General features: G+C 42.1%; 1 protein-coding gene across 6 annotated transcripts in view; it reads left to right on the top strand.

Moving 5' to 3' along the window:
• Positions 1 to 21223, top strand: part of Rab30 (RAB30, member RAS oncogene family) — a 99995-nt gene that overhangs the window by 43489 nt on the left and 35283 nt on the right. The window contains exon 1 of one of the 6 annotated variants that reach the window (XM_008844192.3): positions 79 to 459. The exons of 1 other annotated variant lie outside the window; for it this stretch is intronic. The gene's annotated coding sequence lies outside the window, so the exon portion shown is untranslated. Of the gene's footprint in view, positions 1 to 78; positions 460 to 5428; positions 5478 to 7408; positions 7428 to 10764; positions 10784 to 12668; positions 12687 to 21223 lie in introns of those variants that run through there. 4 more of the 6 variants (XM_017800901.2, XM_029568831.1, XM_029568830.1 and 1 more) reach the window with 4 other exon arrangements.

Genomic DNA, 21223 nt, shown 5'->3' on the forward strand with positions numbered 1-21223 from the left:
TGGGCAGGCAGGCAGGCAGGCCAGCAGGCAGCTTTGGCAGAAGGAAAGATGAGTTTTTTTTTCTTGAATGACTGTTTCATAATCTGTTGGGACAGATCTGCTGCAGTCACACCCTGTTCTTCCCAGGGTCCTGAGTCCTGTTGCAGTTAGCACATGCCTTGTTCTAACCTAAATAGCCCCAGAAAGTGCTGCTGTGAAAGACATTACTGAATTTTCTTCCCTGCACTTGGGGAGGAAGCTGGCTCAGGGGTTCTTAGCTGCAGAGGGAGGGGCTGTTGGGCCTGGACTGCAGTCCGGCTTGGCAGCCACGGGTTTTCTGGTTTTCATTAAAATTCTTTGGCAGTCTTTGGAGATTGCTCCATTGGGTAAGACTGTGCTGGAGCTGCCTGTGCTGTTCTCTCAGAGAGGCTACACACACCCATCAAGTAACAGTGACCCTGAGGAGGAGAGAAATAGAAGGTGGGAAACAACTTGCCTGGGGTTTTGCTCAGCAGTCTTTGTGGAGAGGGATCCCCAAATAAAACTGTAAACCTTGAGTTTTACTGAGTCCTAAATATATACAAGAAGGCAGACATGGCTGAGCTGAGCTGGGGATGGTTTACAGCTTGTTCTTGAGGGCAGATCGAGGTTCTTTGGCATCTGCCAGGGGGTCCCCAAGTGCTACATTAATTACATCCATTTGTTCTGATCATTCTTTGGAGGTGTTGATACTTTCCTGTGCTCAAAGGGGTCAAGGTTGGGGGTCAGTTTCCTGAGGATGACAAGCTGCTCAGTTTTAAATGTTTGTATTTTGGTTGCTGAAGGAATCTCACTTGAGATTAAAATTTGCATCTGAAAACCTAGGGTACAATTGTGATTCTGCTGTTAACTTGCTTTATGACCTTGGACAAGTTACATTCCTAGGCCTTGACTTTGCGGTGTGGTTGTGAGGATTAAATGAGACAAATTATGTAAAGCTCTTGGAAAATCCTATATTCTCAACAAACAGTAGATGTTATTATAAATTGGGCTAGATTGGACCTGTCACTCCAGCTCACCAAGCTATATCCCAGCTCTGTCATCCAGAGCATTTGTTCTGCCTTCCACCCAGCTTTGTACCATTTACGAATTTGAGGCAAACATATTCTCTAGGGCAAGTTGAAACTCCTCTCACTGGAAAAATACATCCAGACATATTATTAGGTTTCCCAGGGAGAGGCTTAAGATGTCAGATATTTTGTGAGGTAACTTAGTAGAAAAAAAAATTTTTTTCCTCTCTTGTTCTTGATGGATAGATTGTGAGAAAGTCATCTTAATTGATCTTGGGAATAAATATTCCCTGATAATACTCCCATAAGAGCATTGCTGAGGTGCTCATTTACCTTCGAGTAAGCTCCATTTCTAGTCTGCCCAGTTGCATCTCTATCTGGAAGCCCCATGACCTAGCCACAGTGGATTACTTACAGAAAAACAAAACTAACACAAAACATGCATACCAAGGAGTTCTTTAAAGTCTAAGGAAGACTAGAGTGAAAATGATGTATCCACCATCCAATTAAAGCGAATCAAAGTTATAGATACCCTAGAAACAGCTTGTGTCCCCTCCTCACCCAAGGCAACGATTATCCTGACTTTTATGTTCTCTTTCCCTTTCTTTTTGTCATGATTTAACCAACCATGTTTGCATTATTTAAATATATGCTGTTTCATTTTTTAAAAACAGAAGCAAGCACAAACCTAGCAGATGTAAACTCTGGGTCACAGATTTGTTTTTTATCTCCCTGGGGATTACAGAAGGCTCCAGTGAGAAAGTAAGTAGGCAAGATTTCAGGCAAATCTGAGGAGACATAGGCTGTCTATAACTGGGTTATCCGAGGATTACAGTATGGACAGGCCAGGATATCCGACCGGAATGTGGTCAGAGAGTGGACTTCCCTATCTTTTCTGATTGCAGTCTCCTTCTGGCCCACCTCCAGTTCCTAGGAAATGGGTCAGAGCCAGACTGTTCTATAGGATGAAGTCAATGCCATCAGCTAACACCGAGGAGGAGGTGAGCAGCTCTTCCTTCAGCATGTGGTCAAGAGCAATCTGGACCAAATTTTCCCATGCATTTTTTGTTAGGTTGAAAAGAGTATGCATGAGCATCTAGGGTCTGTTCTGACATAACATTTGACCCCTAAATCAAATCCAGCACCTAGGGTTAACTTAGATTTACCGGAAGCATACAGGAAAGAGTGAGAGGTTATATGGCACTCTAAGGAAGTAAACGGATAAATTCAGAATATAGAACTTTCTGATGGACAACTGGCTTGGCTTCTGAAACAAGTTAATGACATGAAAAAAAATATAGTGACTTAAGACTTATAATCGGAACCAGACACAGTGCTCACCTGTAATTCCAGGTACTGAGGACTTATAAGGCAGGACAATTGCTTGAGGCCATGAATTCAAAGGTAAAATAGCAAGGCCCCACCTAAAAAATTATAACTAACAGTAATACATGAACCTTTGATTTGCATAGACTATTCTTAGTGTGCTGGAACTGCCATAACAGAATACCGCAGACTTGGGTGGCTTAAACACAAACTTTTCTCACAGTTACGGAAGTGGGAAGTTCAAGCTTAAGGTCCCAATGGGGTTGGTTTCCTCTGAAGTTCCTTTCTTTAAAAATTTTATGTAATTAATTCATTTTTATTTTATATATAGGAGTGATTTGCCTACATGAATGTTAAGTGCACAACATGGGTATAGTGTCCAGTGGGGGTCAGAAGAGGGCATCAGATCCCCTGGAACTGGAATTACAAATGATTATTAGCCACTGTGTGGGGTGCTCTGCAAGAGCAGCCAGTGCTCTTAACCACTGAGCTATCTGTCCAGTCCCCCAAAGCCTTCTCTTTGACTTGCAGGTTGGTTGCCCCTTCCACATGGCTGTCCTTCTGCATGTGTCCCTGGTTTCTGTATCATAGTTTCCTTTTCTTTTCTTTTCTTTTTTTTTTTTTTAAGCTTCCTCTTCTTTAAAGAGATACCAATCAGATTAGGGCCATCTTAATACAAAGCCAACTTTATTACCCCTTTAAAGGCCTTGTCTCCAGTTATAGTTACATTTTGATGTTGGGAGTTGGTTAGGGATTTAGTATGAATTGGGGGGAGGGGTGGAATGCTTTTTTTTAAGATCTTGGGAAATTGGATCAAGGATGAAGTGTTAGGTGATAAAAATAAATTATTAATATTTTTAGGTGTGATATTATAAAAGATAGGTGATATGGAACTGGATTTTGAGGTACATAGAGATGAAATGCTGTGATGTGGAACTGAAGAATACTTAACCAGAGGAAAAATTAGAAAAATGGAGATTAAGTCAATATGCCAGATTTCGGACAGTTGTTGAATCTGGGAAGTGGGTATAGGAGGGGGTCTGCTTTTCTGTGTTTGAAACTTATTAATCATACATTTAAATCAGAGCCATAACACAAAAAGGGCTTAGTGGCAGTGGGTGACTGGTAATGACTGTTGTCAGCATGTCTGTCCTATAAACCAATGCTTTTTCTAAGTCTGCTTAGTTTCTATGTGTGGTGATTGTGCTGGTCCCCTGCTTGTCTCTGCCCTAGAAACCTGTTTCTTTTTCTTTTCTTCCTTCTTTCCTTCCTTCCTTTGTTAAATTTTATTTTATTTTGTTTTAATTTATTTGAGATAGGTCTCCCTGTAGCCCTAGCTGACCTGGAATCACCACATAGACCAAGCTGGCCTCGATCTCTTGGAGATCCACCTACCTTTGCCTCTTGAGTGCTGGGATGAAAGGCGTGAGCCACCATGCCCTAGAAACCTGTTTCTTTTCTTTTTTAAAAACAATTTATTATTCTTACGTTTATGTGTGTGAGTGTATTGCCTGCATATTTGTAAGTGCACCTGTGTTGTGCAATGCCTGCAGAGGTTAGAAGAGGGTGTCAGATCCCCTGGAAGTGGATTTACAGATGGTTGTTAGTTGCCATGTGGGTGCTGGGAACCAAACCTGGGTCCTCTGCAAGAGCAGCCAGTGCTCTTAACTGCTGAGCACTCTCCAGCCCCTAGAAACCTGTTTCTTATAAACCACTTGATGAAAGACATCCTCCAGGAGCTTTTTTTTTTAAAAAGGGGATGGAATAAGAATTCCTACAATCCTGTGCACTTGGAAGTGCATTTGTTTTGTTCTCAAACTTGATCTATGATTCGACTAGTATATTAGTTACTAACTGATGCGATAAAGTTCCTGACAAAAGTAACAAGGTAAAAAGGATTTATTTTGGCTCATAGTTTGAGAGCACAGCCCCTCACTGTAGGGTAGTCCTGGCGGCAGGTACATGAAGCAGCCAGTCACACTGTACCTGCAGTCAGCACCTGCAGTCAGAAGCAGGGGACAAATGCTGGTGATTAGCGAGCTTTCTTTTTATTTGGTCTGGATTTGCAGCTCGTGGAATGGTTCTGCCCACATTCAGGTCTTCCCTTCTCAGTGAAACCTTTCTGGAAACACCCTTATAGACATCCCAGAGGTGTTGCCATGGTGATTCTAAATCCAGTCAAGTTGACAATCAGGATTAACCACCACACCTAGATATTGCAGCTTAAATTGGGAATAAATTTCCTTTGCCTTTTCAAGGTATTCTTCATCACCTTCTTCATGCTGTGGAGTCAGGGGTTCTGTTCTCATTCTTTGTGTATAGGCGTCTTTGCTTTTCTTCCTGTCTGACAACTTATGAAATCTTTTCTTTGTCTGCAGTTTCCTGAAATTTCATAAAATCTTGGTAAGCTGAGCCATTTCAACCTGGCAGCCTGAACCCTTTAGTTCTTCAACGGTTTATTGAATAACATTGTTACGATATTTTGTTGTGTTCTCTCTTTCTTGGGAATTTGTTTTATTCAAATATAGACCCATTATACTGGTTTACTAGAATGTTCTTAACTTCTCTATTCTGTCTTCTACATCTTTGTCTTTTGATTTTGCTTCATGAATATCCTCATTATTTATCTTTCTATACTTTTATTGAGTTTTAGAAGCATTTCTGCCATTATGGTGTCAATTCGTAAGAGCTCTTTTGGTTCTTGGGGCATTTCCTCTTATTCTGTTTTTGTTTCATGGATGCAGTTTTTTTTTTTTTTTTTTTTTTTTTTCCTTTTTGAGACAGAGTCTCCCTGTAGCACCAGATGGCCTGGAACTCACTATGTAGACCAGGCTGGCCTTGAACTCACAGAGATCCGACTGCCTCTGCCTCCCGAGTGCTGGGACTAAAGGTGTGTGCTACAACGCCCGGCCGCAGTTTTATTTTTTAATGGGAACATCAGTGGTATCCTTCCCTGCTCTCCACATAGTATCTACTTTTATTTGTGTTTGCTTTTTTGCATTTGCTGTGGCCTATCACTTCATTCTGGGCTTTCCCAAGATGTCAGTCTGCATGTGATCCTTGGCTCTGTTGGCTCTGGATTACGAGTGGGAGGAAAAAGTCTGTCAAGACCCTGACATTATGGTAAGTGAAAGAAGCCGCTCAGTAAAGACCACATAGAATATGACTTCATTTCTATGAACTGTCCAGACTAGGCAAGCTGGCAGATACAGGAAATAGATTAATACCACCTAGAGCTGGGGACCCAGGAATGCAAAATGGTTATGAATGGGGATGAGGTTTGTCTGGGGGAGAAGAAAATGTTCTAAAATTGATTGTGGTTCAACTCTGTAAATATACTAAGAACAAAACCGAAAAACATTGAATTATATACTTTAAATGAGTAATTGTGTGATGTATGAATTCTCTTTCAATAAAGCTCTTTAAAGATGTGGTCAGGAAAGACCAAATGTAGGATGAAGATCACTAACTGCGGTCTAACTGTAGGGCCATCTCTGTGGGCTCTTTGTGTGGAGCTCCTGATATCAGTATCCTCAGGTTTACCTTTCACTGCATCCACTCTCTTTGCCACTACCTGACAGTGTGTTGGTGGTCAAGAAGAGAAGGAATGGGAAGGCCTGTGCGATGTACCTTCCGTAACCAGTGTTGTGTTTCCTCCCAGCCAAGATACACTGCTTTCCTATTACAGGCAATCCCAAAGATGTCAAAATAGGATGCTGCAGCGAACCCACACGTGCTCATCATCCAGGTGCTTTCACTGTCAGTTCAGGAATTTTTTGTTGCCTCTCTGACCTTGAATCTCCTTCCCTGGAGTTGTTTCCAGAAAACACTGGGCATTTGTATGGATGCTCCTCTGTAACTAAGCCTCCAGAATTCTGTCAGGTAGGAGGGATCTGGAATTGTAACTTCTTGAGCAGTTTCCCCCGTGTTGTTAACCCTAACACCCTGAGCTACTGCTCCAGGAGCGGAACGGACTGCCAGTTCCTGTAATTTTTTTTTTTTTTTTTAGTCTTTTTGAGACAGGGTCTCCCTGTAGCCCCAGCTGTCCTGGAACTCACTATGTAGACCAGGCTGGCCTTGAACTCATAGAGATCTGCCTGCCTGGCCTCCAGAGTGTTGGGACTAAAGGCATGCACCACCATGCCCGGCAGTTCCTGTACTTTTTATAAGAATTCCATCATTTAAATCTGCTGAATTCTCAGCTTCACTGCAATTGGCTTAGGATTTAGATATTTTGAGCCATTTCTACTCATTCATCAGCTCCCCAACATTCCAAAACTTGACACTGTTTGTTCATCTGTCTCTATACTTTCAAGGCTTTGTTAGTAGAGGGAAAAATCAGTTTTACTGAGTTTTTATAGTTTGGGAATATGTAAAATTAATGCAGTTCTCTGGACGTTGGCTGCTTACTTTTTCTTTTCAATCTGGCCTCGGCCTGTCTTATACTACTTAACCCTATAACCCCATCTTATTTATTTATATACGTATTCATTTGCCTGGGATACTCTTTGATCTTTTAAGAACTCTGGGAAATCTTATTTTCAGGTTCCTCTCTTCTGATCTCAAATGTGGGTAGCGATAGGGAGTCTCAGCTTTTGTGCCTGCCTGGACATTTCTGCTCAGCCCCTGCTACAGAGTCATCGGCTTGCTGCACTGTGGTTTGTTTGCCGTCTGTGTGCCCCTTTGGTCTGTGGCGCAGGACTTGGGGCTTGGTCTTTTTCTCTCCGTTGTGATTACAATGCCTCATTCCTAGTATACATTTGTGAACTCACAGAGAATTCAGTATTGTGCTTCCTAGGGTGGGATGGGCATACAATGGCCCCTTTCCTCCTTTTTTAAAAGCACCACTGTGTGGTTAATATTAAACAGCAAAATATGTTTTGTGGGTTTCTTATGAAACCTTACGATTGCATTCAAGTCTGGTGTTTTTAACTAAGTCAGCAGGCTGGAGAGGAAGGGAGGGAGAGAGGATGACTGTGTGTGTGTAAACATCCTAACTGGGACACACTGAACTGGGTCAGACAGGCATCGTTTCCCTCCCCTGATAAGACAGTCTGCTTTGCACCAGAGAAGGTGAGATGTGTTCTCTCTCGATAGAGATACTCGTTTATGTGATGTCTTTCTCTGCTTTTGTTCTTTGGACAAAATGTCGGGAAAGTTTTGGAAATTATAGAATACATTCTTTTTTGGGGGGTTAGGGGTAACTCACTATGTAGACCGTGCTGGCCTTGAACTCACAGAGATCTGCCTGTCTTTGCCTCCCAAGTACCACGATTAAATGCATGCACTACTATGCCTAGGCAGAAAAAACAAATCTAATGTTAAGGTATTATCTGTGTCCTTTTAAAATTGAAAATATAACCCGGCATGGTGGCACACGCCTTTAGTTCCAGCATTCAGGAGGCAGAGGCAAGCATATCTCTGTGAGTCCAAGGCCAGCCTGGTCTACATAGTGATTTCCAGGCCAGCTGGCACTACAGGGAGACCTGTTGAAAAAAGACCAACTAACTAACTAACTAAATAGAAAATATAGAGCCATGAAAAGATAATACTTAACATGTTGTTTCTTAAAGTATATTCCCCCAAATGCTATAACTATCCCTCAAGAGGAAGATACAGGGAACTAGTAGTGAAGCAAACTCGGGGTGCTGGATTAAACTGTTCAACAGGGGTTCCTGACTTCAAGACTCTCCCAGAGGGGAGTACATTAGGTCGCATTTCCTACACTGGCTTTACTTTTCATCCAAGGAGCTGGAGCACAGCTGGGAAAGCAGCTTCTCCACTCGATTCCGTTCTCTGTAGTCCAGCTTGAATGTTTCCTCCACAGTTTTCCTGTCTACCCCTAGAGATATGGCTCTTCCTCTTTGAACTGCATTCCCTTTGTTGTCTGGTCATCTGGCCACCTCTCCCCTACCTTCTAGGAAGGCATTCCTTAGACATGTTACATTACTTCCCACTGCACTGGAGACTTTAGTGAGTCATCCTGGAGTCCAAAGGCCACTAGTGGGTGTGTGTTTGGGATAGAGGCCAAGACCCTTGTTCAGGCATATAGACAGGAGCCAGGCAGGATCCCAGTGAGGATGCAGGGTCCATGTAAGAGGCTGGGCCTGAAGGGCAGAATTGGGAGGATGCAACAGGAGATGCTGAGACTATAAATTGAACATGCTCAAGACCAGTTTTATGAGTGGGTAAAGCATACATTTACTTAATCCCAGTATTCAAGTAGATACTTTTTACCATTTCATAGATGAAATAGCACATTAGATAGGCAAATTAACAGTATTAGGGCTACAATCAATTAATCTATTTTCTAATCCTTTCCCCAAAGAGCCCTAATTTTTGTGGAGTAGAAAGGCCTATGGCTGGAGAGATGACTCAGTGGTTAAGAGCACTAGCTCCTCTTCCAGAGGACTTGGGTTTGGTTCCCAGCACCCATGTGGTGGTTAACAACCATCTATAACTCTAGTCTCAGGAGATCCAGTGCTTCAGCGGGCCTTACAGGACATGGGTTGGCACATTTACGTAAATGTAGGCAGAACATTGATACACATAAAATAAAAATAAATAAAAAGAAAGGCCTATAAATTAATTATGGACAATGAAATAACTGTAGTGATTAGGCCATATGTGCTAGGTTTATGGGAGAATCAGATGGGAGATGATAAGCTGTGTATGGAGAATGGAATGTGGCAATTCCTGGAGAGCGTGCTTGAGCAAGGCGAAGCAAGAGTTCTGGTCTGAAGGGACTGAAAAGAAAGCATTGTGAAGTATTGCAATGCCTTGGGCTTAGTGGGGCATGAAATATGAGTTAGAAGTGAGGCTGGAGAAGTCAACAGGGCATTGTAAATAGGTTCAGGGTTTGAGTTCTGGACTTGACTTTGAAACTTATGGGAAATCATCTTAGGGTTCTTACGGTGGAAGAGTGAACTGTCCAGTAGCTGTTTTGATACCAAGCTGGGGAAAATGAATCTGAGCTGGGTAAGAGCAGAGTCAGGGTGATCAGCTGCAGCTCACCACAGTAGCACAGGTGAGACAGGATGACGTCTGCCCCAGGGTTGTGACAGCAGGGGAGGAGAAGAGAGGACCAGTTTGCTAAATATTCAGCTGCTGTTAAAACTTAAGGAGCAGAGAGGAGTCAAGTTTCCTTAACTTGCATTTCTCCGAGCTCTTGCTTCTAACAAACCCCAAGTGACTGATTAACTGGGAAAGTTTTATAGAGATGGTAACATGTAATTCCTTCAAAGACATTTGACTTTAGAGCACTTATATATGTTGTTCCTTTCAGAATTTTTATTTACCCCACTCCAAGAATAGGTCTATTGGGTGAAGCAGTGATTCCTCAAACAGACTGCCATGTTCACCTGAGAATATATTTAATTTATTAGTTAATTAATTAATTAACTAACGTTTTTCTTTGCTGGAGGTTGGACCCAGAACCTTGCACAAGTGGGGCAAATGCTCTACCAGTGGGGCTGTTATCTCCAGCTTCACAACTTGTTTTATTAAGATTTTACAATTTTAAAGAAAGAGAAATCCTCAGGGTAGGCGAGCTTGTAATCTTGGCAGCTGCCTTGAGGAGCAGCTTCACAACTTTTAATTAAAAGAAATTTCAGAGTTGGAAGTATAAATCAGTGGTAGAGTGCTTGCCTGGCATGCACAAGGCTCTGACTTTAATCCTTGGCACCATAAAAAAAGGAAGGAAGGAAGGAAGGAAGGAAGGAAGGAAGGAAGGAAGGAAGGAAGGAAGGAAGGAAGGAAGGGGAGGAAGGAAAATTTCAAAATTTAAGTTTGAGTCAGGGTCTCCTGGGTAGCCCAAGACAGCCTAGGATGTTATTATACCAGACGTGGCTCAAATTCTCAGCAATTCTCAGCCTCCCAAGTGTTGGGATTATGTAGTAGTTGGGTATGCACCATCATACCCAGGCCTCATTTTTACTTAGTTTTTTAAATTCTGTATTGCTAATAGAAGAAATCTTCGTAATAGTCTAGATTCTACTTCTGATTTTGTTCAGTTTCTTGTTTTACTTTAAAATTGCAAAATAAAATATACTTATAAAAATGTAAAAACTATGGGGAGTAAAAAAATATTGACATAAAAATGGAAAGCCCTTCCTTAATGGAAGTTAGTGAAGCAGACTCTTAATCAGCATTTCTTGGAATGGGATCTAGCAATCTTATGTTCTATGTAGTTTCCATAAACCAGTCTTACTGGTCTGTTATAAGGCAAATCTATAGCCATCATTTTTACTTAAGGTCAAACTAAGAAATGCTTAATTAAGTGCTTACAGATGTGTTGAGCTGTGTGCTAGGGATTTTGGACAATCTAATAGAATGTGTAGAATCTGTGATCTGTCTTCCAGAACATCTTGTTGGAAAAACTGGCATTCAAAAAGTCAGTAGAGCGAAGAGGATCACCTGCTATGTGCCAGGTACCATAGTGGGTGTTTTACAAAAGCGTCTCATTTAAGTTTCATAGCAGTCCTTGAGGTAGGTAGTATCACTCCCATTTTCTAGATGGAAAACCAAGGCTCAGAGAATAACTCGATCAGGATCATTCAGCTTGTAAGAGGTGGAGCAGTCACAATTTCAACCCAGATCCATCTGAATCTACTAATCTACTACTAGGCTACCTCTCAAAGTAACGGTGGCCGATCATTGTCTTGGATTTCCTACTAAAAAGTACTCTTCCTCCCACTCTGATATTTGAATCCGAATAGTTTAAGGTTTGATATGCTCAAGAGCTAAAGGTATGTGCTTCTTACAACCTGCTAGCTTTTAAGGTTCAGAGGAAAGTTCTTAGGGGGAGTTGGCATCTCTGTTACCATGAAGGAAGGAACAGGCCAGAACAGGTGATGGTAAGCTAGAGAAAGATGGGGGTGATGCAGAGTGACATTGTGCTGCCATGTGACAAACAGATCAAGCAAAGAAAAGAGGTGATGAAAGGCTACTTCCTGGAACACTCAGGCACTTACAGCCTTGGATAGCCAAGCAAAGGAGAAAAGTCCCAAATGGTCATGCACTGTAATTTACGTCTTCAGTTTTGTTGAGTGTAAACTGGCATTTTGAAAGTCTTTTTAATGCCTTTTAAGCATTGCAGAGTTTATTCCTTATAGTTTTTCCACTTAACACTGAAATGTGATTGTTTTTGTGTCTCCTTCCTCTCATCAAACATAAAAGGGCAACAGTCAAGGGTCCTACAGTTAGTAGAACCCCTGCCATGTTTGCAAACACCAATGACATTTGAAAGAAAATTCAGTAATAGAAGTCTGTATGAGGCACGGAGTTTGCTCACACGTGTGCAGAAGCAGATGTGTGTTTGTGTTGGCTCTGTCAGCTTAGCTGAAGATCCCTTCAACACTGTTGTGGTTATCTTCAGAGCCTGGACTTGAATCTTTTCTAAGCACCACTGTATGTGTTATAGTCAGTGGCATGGCAGAAAGGCTACCACAGGGATCAGAACAGACCTGCACTGCCAGTTGGCTCCTCTGAGCACCAGCATTGTTTTAACCTCAGGGACATTATTAACTTTAAGTTTGACTTTAAGTTCTTTGTAATTTGTAGTTATGTCCCTCCCTTCTGCTGTCATTGTTTTTTCTCACCAGTGGGTAATTCTCAGTAGCAAATAACGCATGTTCCAGTATTTTCAACCTAGAACAAACCAACTTCTATAAGACCTTCTCTAATGTTATCTCTTAAAATTTTCAAAGTAAACGCCATTTTAACTTAAAAAAAAAAACCATTGATATTATATCCCCTTATGTTCTCTTTTTTTTTAATTAAAACAAACTATTTTGTTTGTTTGTTTTTTTTGGTCTTTTTGAGACAGGGTCTCCCTGTAGCCCCAGCTGGCCTGGCACTCGCTGCGTAGACCAGGCTGGCCTCGATCTCACAGAAATCCACCTGCCTCTGCGTCCCGAGTGCTGGGACTAAAGGCGTGCACCACCACACCTGGCACTAATTCTTACTTTTTATGCCTCGTTTCTGATTAAACCTTTTAAGTTGCCCATAGTGTTGGCCTTGACTTTTTCTCCTCACTCTAATCATTTCCCATTATTCTACCCGAACTGTCTTTTTATTAACCAATAGCCTTTCTCTCAAATCTAAGGCCACTTCATATTTTGTCTATTTATTAATTATTGTGTACACTGTGTGTTTGAACATATATGTGGAAGTCTGAGGTCGACATCAAGTGTCTTCATCAACCTCTTTTCCACCTTATTTTTTGAGACAGGGTCTCTTACTGGCCCGGAGCTTGCCAAGTAGGTTAGGCTGGCCAACCACGAAGCCCTAAGGAGCCACCTGTCCCCACTTCCCCAGTGTTGGGATTACAAGGTATGCACCATCATGCCTGGCCTTTTAATTTGATTTCTGAGAGTCAGATGGCAAGCACTTTATAGACTGAGTTATCTCTCCAACCCTCTTAACAGCTTTTGATTTTATTTTTATGTTATGTGTATGAGTGTCTTGCCTGTGTGCATGCAAGTGCACCTGTGCTATGCAATACCTGTTCAGAAGAGGGCATTGAATCCCCTGAAACTGGAGCCAAGGATTGCTGTTAGCCTCCATGTGAGTGCTGGGAATCAAACCCAGGTCCTCTGCGAGAGCAGACACTGCTCTTAACCGCCGAGCCATCTCTCTTAACAGCTTTTGCCAAGACATTCAAACACTGTGTTCTTTGCCACTCTACTTTCCTGGGCCTCTTTCTGTCTCTGTGGGTGCTCCACAGATCTTCTCTCCTTGGTGTGGACGTTCTGAGCCCTAGTTCTGAAGTGGCCTTCTCTCCTCCCCTCTCATTTCCACAGTCTTCCTCTCCTAATCTATTATCTTTAAATGACATCCATTTGCTAATGACTCTCAGCCTCAAAGTCTGTCTGGAACCTGAGACTCATGTCCTTATAGATGCACAAGATTTATTTCAAACTTAAAAGAGAACTTGAGTTATTCTCTGCTTCAGACTTGCATTCCCTCAGGCTTTGCACTTCAGTAAGTGTTCCCACTAACTCTGCAAGCTCAAGTCAAAACATTGGGGCCTTTCTTATCTTTTTATTTCTTCCAGTTTTTTGTTTCTTCCCAAGTCTCATCCAGTCTCTCAGCAAATCCTACCCTGTCTTGAGCATCCTATATTTATCTCCTGTCCTCATGTACTGCCAGCACCCTTATCCAGCCCACATTTTCTTTCAGCTAGGCAGCCTGAGCAGCCTCCTTACTCTTCTCCTGTTTATACTTGTACCTGTACCACAACACCCTTTATTGTAAGAGACCAGAGAAATCTATTAAAACTGTTGATCAGGGCTGGAAAGACAGCTCAGCAGCTAAGAGCACGTGTAGAGGGCTAGAGTTCCTTTCCCAGCACTCAGTTCAGGCAGCTCACAATAATCTATAACTCCAGATCCAGGGGATCCCGTACCTTCTTTTATTCTCTGCAGGTACCTGCACATACATGCACATACACACACGGAGACATAGATTCATATGCATAAATAAATACATAATAAAATTATAAATCTTAAAATATGTTGTTTATACTACTTTTTATTTATTTAATGTGCATGAAAGTTTGCCTGCAAGTATGTATGTGCACCATGTACATGCCTGGTACCCAGAAGAGGGTATCGGATCCCCTGGAACGGGAGTTTCAGACAGTTGTGAGCTTCCATATGAGTCCTGGGAACTGAAAGAGCAGTGAGTGTTCTTAACCACTGAGCCATCTCTCTGGGAACCTTTTAAAACCCTTGCCTCCAGTGGCCTCCCATTGCACTCAAAGTGAAATCCAAAGTCTTTGCCCTTGCTTTCTAAGACACATGTGATGCGATCTGTACCACGCCGGTCTCTTAGCCCTCTTCTCCCTGATGATGCCCTCAGCCTCAGTATCTCTTCATGTGGCTCTTGAACATGTCAAGCTTATTCTCACTATAGAACCTTTGCACTAGCTGATCTTTCAGCCTGAAATGTTCTTCCAGTCTTTCTATGATTATTCTCCTTATTCAAATCTTGTCTTAAATATAGCTGTTTCAGAGAGCCCTCCTCTGACAACTCACACTAAGATAGTCCCTTTGTCCTATTTTAATTCTCTATTAGCACCTACCACTATCTCATATTTTTTTTTAAGATTTATTTTCTTTATCAGTGTGTACCAGAACATGTGCACATAGATACCCACAGAGGCCAGAAGAGGGCATCGGATCCCCTGGAGCTGGACTTAACAGATGGTTGCAAGCTGCCATGTGGGTGCTGGGAACTGAACTTGGGTTCTCTATAAGAGCAGCAGTTCTTTTAACTGATGATTTATATCTCCAGTTCCCACTATCTGATATTTTCCTGCTCATTTATGCACGTTTGTTTTCCCATGCCCCTCTTGTTCTGTTTTTGTGCTCTTTGGGAGAAGAGACCATGTCTGCTTGCTCATCACTACATCCCCTGTTCCTGGGTCTGTCATGTATATCTTAGGTGCTCAGTGCAAATATGTGGAGTGACTGTTCTTGTCATCTGAAAAATGGAGAGGCTAGCACCTAGGTCATAGAGTCAGTGAGGACTTACTTTGTCTAATTTTTATGTGTATGATTGTTTTGCCTATGTATATAGAATTGCACCCGTGTTGCACAATGCCCATGGAGGCCAGAAGAGGGCATCAGCTCCTCTGGAGCTATAGTTACAGCTGTTAGCTGTCATATGGGTGCTGGGAACTGAACCCAGGCTCTCTGAAAGAGCAACCAGTGCTCTTAACTGCTGAGTCATCTCTCTAGCCCCACATCTTAAAGAATAACTAGAAACTACATTTTAAAGTGTCTGGCTTGTAGACATTCAATAAAGCTTAATTCTCTCTTCCAATCTGAGTTCTCTGTAGTATTTTAAACAACCTGTTCTTTGAACAAGGTGAGAAGTACTTCCCAGTCAGTTATGACTGTTCTTCACCCTGAAGAAGAGCTTTAAAAATCACTAACGGTAGGGCTGGAGAGATGGCTCAGCGGTTAAGAACACTGGCTGTTCTTGCAGAAGACCAGGGTTTGAATCCCAGCACCCACATGACAGCTAACAACTGTCTGTAACTCCAGTTCCAGGGGATCCAACAGCCTCTTCTGTCCTTTGCGGGCATTGCATGACACGGGTGCAGGCAATATACACATATATATATAATTAAAAATAAAATAAAATAAAATAAAATCACTAACTGGTCAACAACAGCTAGTTTAGAGCCATTTTCATTCCATGCTGTTCCCTCTCCCCCAGGACAAAGGCTCTGCATTGTAAGAAAGTGTGGTAATTTCCTTCTCTTTGGTTCTCTGATCTTTGTCAAGCACCTCTCCTTTGGACCAAGGTGTTTGGGGGTTTGACGTCCTTATCCTGGTGTTTGCTTTCTTGGAAGCACATCCTTGACTTTTGTGTATACTGGTCAGTTTTTCTTTTCCATTTACTTGATAAGTATTTACTTAGAGTCTACTGAAATGCCAGGTTATGAAGGTACAGGTAGAACTTCACAGGGGGCTCTGTCTTGAGGCCTCATGGAAGAAGCAGGGGGTAAACCAAGGGGCCTAATAAAGTGTCCCCATAGAGCACAGACGAGGCACACAGGAGAGAGTAACTCACATGAGGAGGGGACTTCAGAGATTGTGCTGCTTACTAGTCAACAAGAGGATGACCCTGTGACTAAACGTGTGGTGGGATAAGCCTGTCTGGGCCTATGCTGTAGGAGCTTGCTACAACTTGTGATGCCAGTCACAATGATAACATTAAAGCCTCAAGAAGCAAAACCAGAAAATTGCATAGGAGCTGGGTCACAATGATCTTGTACCCTGCTAGGAAGTTTGAGCTTTTTGTAGCAGATAACACACAGATCCTAATGTTAATTGAGCATTTACCAGTGCCAGACTTTCTGGTAGATACTGTGACAGGTAGGTACTGTTATAATTACTATTTGTAACAGAAGAAACATAAGTACCAGGCTGGGGAGATGGCTCAGTGGGTAAAGTGCTCGCTGTGCAAACATGAGGACCTGAGTTCATACCATGTAAAAGCTGGGCATAGTAGCATATGCCTGTGAACCTCAGCCCTGGGATGAGGTTGAGGGCAGACAGGCAGGTCCTGTGGGCTTGATGGCCAGCTAACTTAGACAAAACACTGAGCTTCAGTGAGAGACTGTCTCAAAAAATAATCTGGAGGGGCTGGAGAGATGGCTCAGTGGTTAAGAACACTGGCTGTTCTTGCAGAAGACCTGGGTTTAAATCCCAGCACCCACATGGCAGCTAACAACTGTCTGTAACTCCAGTTCCAGGGGTTCCAACAGCCTCTTCTGTCCACAGGCATTGTATGACATGAGTGCCCTTACCTACATGCAGGCAATACATGCATACACATAAAAATAATAATAATTTTTAAAAAGCTGGAATGTGACAGAGGAAGACAGTGGAAGTTGACCTACACACACACACACACACACACACACACACACACACACACGAGAAAGAGAGAAAAGAAAAAGAATTAAAAAGAAAGAGCCACAGGCACCAAGAGGGCTGGAAACTTGGCCAAGACTACCCAACTCATAGAGGACAGAGATAGGTTTCCAATTCAAGTTATTTGACTTTTAAAGTCCTCCCTCTTAATCAGGGCACGGCGTTTCCTCCTCCAGATGACTTTGCAAAGGCAGCAGGGAGCCCTGAGGGAGATTTGTGAGTGGCAATAACACGATCACATTAGTTCATTGGAAGGTTGCTGTGGAGTCACATTACATTTTGCACAGGGTCTGGTTTCTAAAAGCATCACAGGCAACAAATGCCAAGTTCTCTTTCTCCTAACTCTAAGGGAAACTTGGACTGTTGGTAGCATACCATGTCCCAACCAGCTGACCACAGCAGCTTTGTTTCATGGCATAGACCCCTTGTATTATGGTATGTGTGTGCAGGACCCTTGCATTAAGGTGTGTGTGTGTGTCTGTGTGTATCCTTGCTCCTGTTTTTCTCTGTAGAAGAGTTCACAGTGTCAGGGATGCAAGTTGTAAGTTAGGCCTATGTGTGATCTATGATGTAGTCAGCAAGCCACAGAATAAAGGATAGACTGTGCAGAGGAAAGTGGAAGGGGGAGCAGCCTGAAGCTCCTGCCTGCAGAAGACCTTGGCCCTGGTGAAGGTCAGAGCACTGAACAGCAGAATAAGGACACGAGCCATGTACAGGAACCCAAATATTCTGGACAAACTACCAACTGGATTTGTTTACTTGAAGTTTTTTTCTGATCTGAAAATTTAGTATGTCACCATATCTTTCTGTTTTCAAAGTCTAGCAAAATTCCTTCTGATTTCCAACTATTTCAGCTTTAGTTGCATAATTCTTTCCAAGCTCTTGGGTTATGGATATTGACAGACATAAGGGGTCTTCTGCAGTGTTGGGAACTTTGAACAATCCATCTGTTATGTCACAATGGTGTATTAATTGTTCTTTGTTTAAAAAGCAAGCATTATATGATGTCTCTACATAGATTTTGAACCAAATCACTAGGATGTTTTAATTTAGAATTTGGGTTAAGTTCTCTGGTTTTTAAAAATTGAAATAATCTTGTGTAACAACTTTTAAGAATTGGCATGATTTTTGTTTTTATTTTTTAAAGATTCATTTTATTTTTATTTGTGTGTGTGTGTGTGTGTGTGCTGAGCCTGTTTTTGTTTTTCTTGTTTGTGTGTATGAGTGTATTGCTTCTACCATATGTGTTCAGGAGCCTGTAGAGTCCAGAAGAAGGTATCAGATCCGTAGCTGGAGTTACAAGCCATTGTGAGCCACTTGATGGGGTTCTGGGAACCAAACTCAGATCCTCTGCAAGAGCCACAAGTACTCTTAGCTTCTGAACCATCTTTCCAGCCCCCTGACATGATAATCATGACAAAAACAAACCACTCAGTGCAGAGGAGAGAGATGAGAGGGACACCCCAGTATGCTGATAGCAACTATACTCCTACTGGCAATTTGTTTTCCTATTTCATAAGATTAAGTCCATGTGTGTTTGATATATCTTTTTTTAAAAGATGAAATTTAAAACCTAAGTGTTCCCTGGACTCCCATAATCCTAACACAGCATATGTTTTTATTTTCAAAATTCCCTTGCTCACACATGTGCTGACTTTTCAGAGTGGCAGTCTTAACAAATACAGCTTTGTGTATTGTTTCCTTTTGCATCCTGTTGCTCATACGATTTCATACTTCTACATCTTTTCATAATGGGCATTTCTCATGGTGGGCTGCATTTCATGGTGCTCGTGTTTTATATTCAATGATCTCTCTTGGACATTTGAATTGCTTCAGATTCTTTACTCTGTTAGCTAAGGTATAGTGAGCATCTTTTGTTCATGTAGTATCCTGCAAAAGTATATAAGGATTCATTGTGTGTTGGAAGTATGTAATTTACCTTTTGCTTTTTCAAGGGGTTACAGTTAAGAGAATGCTTTGAATCTCAGGAAAGACTTTGGGACTCTGGACTTTTTGAATAGTGTTGAGACTATTAAAGGCTATGGGGACTTTAAAGGTTGAACTAAATGCATTTTGCATTATGATACGGTCTTAAGCCTTTGGAGTCCACGGAGTAGAATGTAGTAGTTTGAATGAGAATGTCCCCTATAGGCTCCAAGTATTTGGACACTTGGTCCCCAGTTTGTGGCACTGTTTGGGGAGGGTCATGGAACCTATTGGAGGTATGACCATGCTGGAGCAAGAAGCATATCACTAGGGGTAGGTTTTGAGAGCATATAGCTTGCCCACTTCCAGTCTGGCTCTCTCTCTGCGTCCTATGCCTGCTTGAAAATGTGAGTGCTCAGCTTTCTGTGCCAGCCACCTCCTGTCCACCACCATGATGGACTCATCCCTTTAGAACCATAAGCCCAAAGAAACTCTTCCTTCTTAAGTTGCCTTGGTCATGGTGTTTTATCATAGCAGCAGAAAAGTAACTAATACACAAAGCATTTTATATTTGTTCACTTCCTTCCTTAAGGTTAAATCCCAGCAGTAAGCTGAATGCATGACGGATCTGAATTCCCTATGGCATTTGGTCAGAGCATAGTTTCTAGGAGCATTGTACTTGTGTACCTGCTCTATGTTTCTTTAACCTTTGTTGAACTCCAGGATAGCTTAATAATGTCCATCACTTTTCTAAGTAAGTCCTGTTTATTGAATGAGTTATATTTTGAAGAAAATTTAGGAAATATATAAATGTATAAACAAGAGACAAGTTACTCCTAATCTTACTGTTACCAGGGAAATCAGGGATCTCTTTTGGGTTCTTGATCTCATTAATAGAATATTTTTTAAAATGGACTCAGAAGGAAGGTGAACAATTTTATTGGAGTTTGACAAAACAAAACAACACAGTAGGCAAGCCGTAAATCTTAGCAACTGCTGGGAGGAGGGAGATAGGGAAGAGGAAGAGAAAAGCCTTTTGCTAGGGTCCAAGAATGTCAGCACGTTCAGCAATGGAGGTCAGCAAGCAGCTCCAAGGCAGAAGAGGAGAGGGGCTTCAGAAAAAGTGAGAATGCCCAGAGTGTCAGGGAAAACATGCTTAGGCTTTTGGTCAGCATCCCAAAGAAAAAGAGGCAGGAAGAAACAAAAGGAAAACTTAACACTTTGAGTTAGAACTCAGAAACCAGGTAGACTTAGCAGTGTATGGCAGTGGCTTGGTAAGCGGCTATACCAAGAAAGGGTCGCCTGGGAAGGAAAAGTACATTATGTCATTAAGGGAATAATTATTCTTCCCATTGCCTTAGCATGTCCTCAGGTGAATGAACTTTCCTGAGGAATGGTGGCCTAGGCAAGTGATTGACAAGCCTGGCTGGACTAACTCTTAAGGGAGGAGACAATAATATGTAACATTTGAGTCTTTGAAGCAGATCAGATGTCATGTCTGCAGCCATGGCTCCAGGTAGAACTTAGATTCCCTTCTTTTGGTCAGGAGGAAGCAGCTTTCCCTTAACCTCAGCAAAGCTCTGAAACCTCCAACCTTTCTTTTCTTTTTTAAAAAAATATTTTATTTATTATTTTTATTTTATGTGTATGAGTGTATTGCCTGCATGTATGTGAGTGCACCTGTGTCGTGCAGTGCCATGGAGGTCAGAAGAGGGCTTCAGATTCCCCTGGAACTAGAGTTAAGGCTACTCCAGTTCATAGCCACCATGTGGGTGCTGGGACTCGAACTCGGGTCCTCTGCAAGAGCAGTCAGTGCTCTTAACTGCTGAGCAATCTCTCCAGCCCCTGAAACCTCCAACCTTTCATATGATAATTTAAATCTTAAAGGGGTACTTGTGAGTCTCTCCTTTTTCCAGTTATCTGGGAAGTGGGAGGTGGGGTCCAAAGCCCACCATGAAGGAGATGTCTGTCCTAATGGCCTCTAAGCCTAATATTGTCTGTCTAGCAACCTAATATTACCACCTAGAGGTAAAGATTTTAAAAATGTGTTTCTTTTCAAGTATATATTTCATAATATATTAGTTGGAGTGTTGCTGTGCCAAAATCCTTGACAAAAGTGACTTAAAGAAGGAAGAGTTTGGCTCACAGTTAAGAGAGTCCAGTCCATCATAGTGAGACATCATGGCAACAGGAACAAGATGTCCAGGAACCCAAAGCAGAGGTCCAGACCTCTTTTACTAGAAACAGAGAAGTCATTGGGGGCACCAAAGCCAACCTAGGGAAAACAGGGGTAACACCCAAACACCAACACATGAGGTATGAAGAGCACAGCTTCTCTTCATACCAAGTTTTCCATGGTTCAAGGTCCATATTCTGGCCCTGCAATTCTGCTTCTAGTAATTTCCCCAACGAGTGATTCCAAGTTGTATATGGATTTATGATGAGGAGGTTCATTTCAGTATTACTTAGACTAGCCTTTTAAGGTGGAGGGAA

This window comes from Nannospalax galili, unplaced genomic scaffold (assembly GCF_000622305.1).
Source record: "Nannospalax galili isolate Female #2095 unplaced genomic scaffold, S.galili_v1.0 scaffold278, whole genome shotgun sequence".
Taxonomy (NCBI): domain Eukaryota; kingdom Metazoa; phylum Chordata; class Mammalia; order Rodentia; family Spalacidae; genus Nannospalax; species Nannospalax galili.